Genomic DNA, 5,988 nt, shown 5'->3' on the forward strand with positions numbered 1-5,988 from the left:
AAAGAAAGTAACTTTAGGGGCGCCTGGGTGGCTCAGTGGTTAAGCGTCTGCCTTCGGCTCAGGTCATGATCCCGGAGTCCTGGGATCGAGCCCCGCATCGGGCTCCCTGCTCAGCGGGGAGCCTGCTTCTCCCTCTCCCTCTGCTGCTGCTCCCCTACTTGTGCTCTCTCTGTCAAATATATAAAATCTTAAAAAAAAAAAAAAGTAACTTTAGATTAAGTAACATTTAAACAGAACCTCAATGACAAGACAACTTGGCAAAAGTCAGAAAAACACACCAAGTTGAGGGAATAGTTGGTTCAAAGTCCTAAAGTGAGAAGAGCTTGCTTTATCTGAGGAACAGAAATGGGACCAGGTAGAAATAATGAGACTGAAGGAATGGCCAGTAAGGACCACATGATAATTATTGTGCGTATCACTCCTCACATCACTCCCCTCTTTCATCTAGCTCCTTTTTCCCTTCCTTATTTTCCTTCTGCCTCTTTTGCCTCTAGCTTAGGTTTAAGACCTAGGCATTAATGACCATAAAAGTTTTTAACTACAGCTCCTCCAGTGTTTCATACTATCTATTTAAAACCAAATAAAATCAATAAGCATTTATTAAAAGCCTGGGTGGCAATATAGGGTGACCAAGTCACTCTGGCAAAAGCACTGACAGCTGCACATTGAAGGGACCCTCTCACACCCAGACAAATGTAGCTGGTTGTTCAGGCCAGCAGGGTGTGCGGCCACAGAGGCAGCACAGGCTTCTGAGAATCCCTTAGTGGTAAGTGATAACAACAACTAACACTTCCTGAACACTTAAAACTGAATGTATATAGGGGCGCCTGGGTGGCTCAGTCGGTTAAGCAGCTGCCTTCGACTCAGGTCTTGATCCCGGGGTCCTGGGATCGAGCCCCACATCGGGCTCCTTGCTCAGCAGGGAGCCTGCTTCTCCCTCTCTGCCTCCCACTGCTTGTGCTCTCTCTCTGACAAATAAAAAAACCCACTTAATGTATATAAAGGCATTCAATCCTCATGGCAACTCTATTAGACCCATTTCACAAATGAGGAAACTAAGGCTTATGAAAATTTCCCAAAGCCCCTAGAGCCAGGCCTGAAAGATAAAAACATACAAAACAATGCAAGTTGAACTTTATTTCAGTAAGAGAAATGGTAAAAGTGTATAATAATTAGCAAAAGAAACATAAGCAAGAATAAGTAGCCACAAAAGCACTACAGGGACTCGGAAGAATAAATGGATAGGGTGATTAGGAAAGGTTTTGAAAAGTTGGAATTGAAGCCAGGCTCCAAGAGCATTTGAAAAGGTGGACTGAGGAGGGCAGTTTGGCCCAAGGAACCTTTGTGAACAAAAGCAATGAGGCACATCTGAGGTAGACGGTGTGTAAACCAGTTTGGGCGGAGTAGACTGAATAGGAAAGTGGCAGGTAACTGCTAAAAAATTTTCTGCAAGGTCCCTCCTCCTTAAAACAAAAACCAACTCCTCAGTGCAACATCTAGCACCCTTTGGTTCCAACCATTTCATACTTCTACTCGCTCACAAAACCTACACTCCTGTCAAAACTATAACCTGAACATGTCCTGCACATTTCCTCCATGCAAGGCTTTGCTCATTCATTAAGAAGTGTTCCTGTCCAACACCAACAGTCAAAATCCTAGCCATCCTTTAAGACCGAACTTAAATGCTACTTCTTCCATGAAGCCTAGTCAAATATTATTTCTCTTTTCCTTGTGGTTCCTAAAGCATTTTGTTTCTATTTTTACTCACTCAATTAAAGGCAGGTCGGAGCCCTGTGTAACGTGTTGAACCTTCCTTGTATGGACAGTAAGGATGGATGTCTCAGACTCCAAAAATCAGGGACTAGAAGTCCAAAGCTGTTAATGTTTTAGAGAATGATCAGTAAGAGGAATCTCATCTGCAAGCCCAAAATGGAAAACAAGAAAGAAGTACTTCTTTGCTGAGCATTAGCAACTACATACCAGTCATCAAAAGGCAGGTGAAGGCATGTGTGATATATACTTCATTTGTAGTCCTCTTGACTCATGTTTCTAAACTGCCGTTAGTCTGTTTGTTAGCTATGGCTGTTTGGGAGGCAAATGCTTTCCAGATGGAAAACTTTACTGAGTAGAAAACAAGAATTCGTGCCACATACCCAGTAAGCAGGAGTTTCATTTTTAAAGGAATACCTGCCCTTGAATTCCAGGACCAGGACTAGAATACTGGTGTGTTAATAAAATTAGAATTTCATCTGAGAAGTGTCCAGAAACTTGGCTAACCCCTTTTAGTATGCTGATGTGGATGAACCGACACACACAGCTTTGGGTTGAGGGGCCACAGGGATGTGCAAATATTAGTAGGACACAATGATAAACCTGAAGCAAGTCTTTTAGTTTAAGAGGACATAAAAATGATTAGAAAGCTAGACCAGAACTATGGCTAAGTTGGAGTTAAAAGCAGAGACCAAAGCATTCAAAGATAAAACAAAACCAGATTATTGACACTAACCTCTCAAATACCACAGTTCGGTTAGGCCCTCAATGTGTTAGCTATTAGTAAAGAGAAAGGCACAATTTCACATTTAAATTAGGTAGCTCCTTTTTGGTCAGCAAATATAAAAGATAAAGGCAGTGAAAAAAAAATTTTTTTTTAAAGATTTTATTTATTCATTTGAGAGAGAATGAGAGAGAGCATGAGAGGGGGGAGGGTCAGAGGGAGAAGCAGACTCCCTGCTGAGCAGGGAGCCCGATGCGGGACTCGATCCTGGGACTCCAGGATCATGACCTGAGCCGAAGGCAGTCGCTTAACCAACTGAGCCACCCAGGCGTCCAAGGCAGTGAAGATGTTTTTTTTTTATTCTTATGTTAATCCCCATACATTACATCATTAGTTCTAGATGAAGTGTTCCATGATTCATTGTTTGTGCATAACACCCAGTGCTCCATGCAGAATGTGCCCTCCTCAATACCCACCACCAGGCTAACCCATCCTCCCACCCCCGGCAGTGAAGATTTAATACAAGTTATTCAATTCAAATACTGACATGATCTGAATTTTGTCCATATTTGAATAACTTCTCCAATTAACCCTGGAAAGGCTATTCAATTTTTCAGTAGACATCACTATCTGGAAACACTATTTATTTAGCTTTATGCAAAGAATCCAAAAGATTTTTCAAGATACTTTCAAAACAAAATATTCAAACTATAGCTTGCTGTTGAAACCTAGAACCTGGGGCCTCTCCCAGACCTCGCCTAAGGTATTTAAAATTGTCACCTGCACAATCTACATACCAAGGTGAGTATATTAAAAACAGAGGCTACGACAAGCATACCAAGGGCGACAGTTATAGTCTGCCCAATGTCATTGATCAAAGACAGGAAAGCTCATTATTTAAGTGCACATTAACTCATTCTGCTAGCACATGGAATTCTAAGAAAGATCTCAAAGCCATATCCATTCATTCAACAATCTGAATGACCTACTATGTGCCAGACATTTAGAGGAACAAGAGGCATAGCCCTATCTTATGTGAGCCCATATACTAGCCATTAGTATTTTGTTCCAAAAACTCTTCAGAGAAATAACCTACAAAATGAAAATCTATCGGGCGCCTCGATGGCTCAGTCGTTAAGTGTCTGCCTTCGGCTTGGGTCATGATCCCAGGGTCCTGGGATCAAGTCCCACATCAGGCTCCCTCCAAGGGGGGAAGCCTGCTTCTCCCTCTCCCGCTGCTTGTGTTCCTGCTCTCGCTATCTCTGTCTCTGTCAAATAAATAAATAAAATCTTTAAAAAAAAAATGAAAATCTATCAAGTCTAATGCACAATCTGTTATATCACCAGAGGTAGTATATAAACAAGGTGAGATTCTGATGAAGAAACTACTAAAAAAATGACAAAACGCATCAATTCTCTTTTTAAATGGTATGAACTCAAAAAGAAACATTTTCCTAGTCCCTAAAATGGGCACAAGATATAAAGGTTGTTTTTTATTTTTTTAAGTTTATTTATTTGTAAGTAATCTCTACACCAACATAGGGCTTGAGCTCAGGACCCAGAGATCAAGAATCACGTGCTCTGCTGACTGAGCCAGCCAGGCGCCCCTATTTAATGGTTGCTTCTTTTCAGATGTTTGGTTAGAAAATTATCCGTATCCTGCACTTAAAAACGCAGAAGGCTAGGGTATCCTTACTTGGTCCCTTTCAACCAAGAAGCTAGAAGCACCAGACTACACACTATTTACATCTTTAATGAAAAAAACAATTTAGGCTACAGCAGCCAATGAAGAAAAATGGCACCAAAGGGAAAACTGGAAATGAATGAGGATCCTGAACCTGCCCTAAAGCTTTATTAAGGTGTGACCAGTTCCAACAAGTTTCCCACTCATTCATATTACTTACAATACAAATGTCTGTAAGCACCCAGGGAGGAACACAGGTACTAATTTCCCCCACTGTATTTGTCCTTCCATTCCAAAACCTTGGAGCTTTTCAGAGCTATTCCAAACTGCTGAAAGGATTCTTAATACAACTGAGGAGGCTATCTTACCCCAGGCCAAGGTTTCCAGTATAACTGACCTTTTTGTAAACTCCACCTCAATCGAGTTAAACCAATACAAGTCTGTATATAAGGCCATCCATGAAAACCCTTCATCTGAACCTTTGAAGTATTGCTCATTTTGTATTCAAATTTTCCAACAACAAAGAAAGGCTGGCTAAAAAATCACAAGAGCCTAAGAAATAAATCTCACGATCTCACTAACTTCCTCCTTGTCTCCCCATTTCCCACATCAGCTCACAGTCTCTCTCACTAACTTAATTCCTCAAGTATGAACTCACCTAGACGCTTCTACAATTTCACTGTCCTTTGTGACCAGTGACGACCCCAGATAACAACTTACGGGCTGTGAATCAAAGCAAGCGCTGCACTGGGGCTGTTTAACTCCCTGAAGGAATCAGAGTGAAGATAGCAGAAAATCCGGAAGAGGGAAAAAATCTTGTTTTGTACTTTCTTCACATATTATTCTTACAGCCTCCCCACTGTGTGAGGACCCATCAGGAAGCAAAGGCGGCCAGTTTTCCCCTTTCACTCCTTACAGAAACACTCTCGGGGCCTCCGCCCTACTTACCCTAACAGCTCCTCCCCCTCTAGATCCAAGCCGGGCACAGAACTGCCCCTCCCTCTCCTAGCCCCCTCTCCTGTTTAACCAACAGGTCTCCTCCCCAAGTAGCACACCTTGGGCTGCCCAGCCCCCTCTACAATTTCCTCGAAGTTACTTCTCCGTAGCCCGGCGAGCGAAATTCCGCTGGCAGCCCCGGCCGGACCCAGTATTCTCAGGTTGCGTTCGAAACCGAGGGTCTCGCAGCCGTCAGCCCTCCCCACGCATGTCCAAGCACCAAGGCTGCCCAGCCTGTCCCCTTCCCAATTTACTCAAGTGTTTCCTCCCCAGCCCAAACCGGCAGCCGCCCACCCAACCCACGTAGCATCTTGGTCTACTGAGGCCCCGAGGAGCGACCCGCCAGTGCTCGGCCCAGCCCGAATCGCCTCTATCTCGTGTTCAGAGTACGCTGCCCGCCCCGCCCTCTCCATCCTTCTCGCGCCCGGCGCCCGGACCCCCTGCACCCGGCGGAGAGCTCGGCGCGGAAGGGCGCGGGACCGGGCGCGTTCCCCGCTCCCAACCTCCGCCACAAGCGCGCGCGGCCCCTCACCCAGGGCTCCCGCCGCCGCCGCCACCGCGCGCCTCCCCCCCGCTTCCCCGCCTCTAGCGGGCTCTTCACCTCAGAGCAGCGCCCAAGAGCCCGAGAGGAATCGGTGCCGCGCTAATGGCGCGTCGCGTCGGGCCGGCCGGGGGAGTGGCGCCCAGAAAAGCAACAAGCCGGTGGCCGCAGTCGACCCCCTCACTGAAGCGGCGTACCGCAGGCCCCGGCCAACGGCCCTCCCCTCAGCCGAACAAAAGAGCCTCGCACTCGGCGCTGCCCGCCGCCCGCATC

The 5,988-nt window shown here is 45.6% G+C and overlaps 1 protein-coding gene across 1 annotated transcript in view; it reads right to left on the bottom strand.

Moving 5' to 3' along the window:
• The window catches only part of CBX1 (chromobox 1), a 19,533-nt gene extending 13,545 nt beyond the window's left edge, over window positions 1-5,988 (bottom strand). Inside the window, exon 1 of the mRNA XM_081805148.1 lies at window positions 5,776-5,988. The gene's annotated coding sequence lies outside the window, so the exon portion shown is untranslated. The remainder of the gene's footprint in view (window positions 1-5,775) is intronic.

Source organism: Leptonychotes weddellii, chromosome 15 (genome assembly GCF_054177405.1).
Source record: "Leptonychotes weddellii isolate Sample4059 chromosome 15, ASM5417740v2, whole genome shotgun sequence".
In the NCBI taxonomy this organism is placed as follows: Eukaryota; Metazoa; Chordata; class Mammalia; order Carnivora; family Phocidae; genus Leptonychotes; species Leptonychotes weddellii.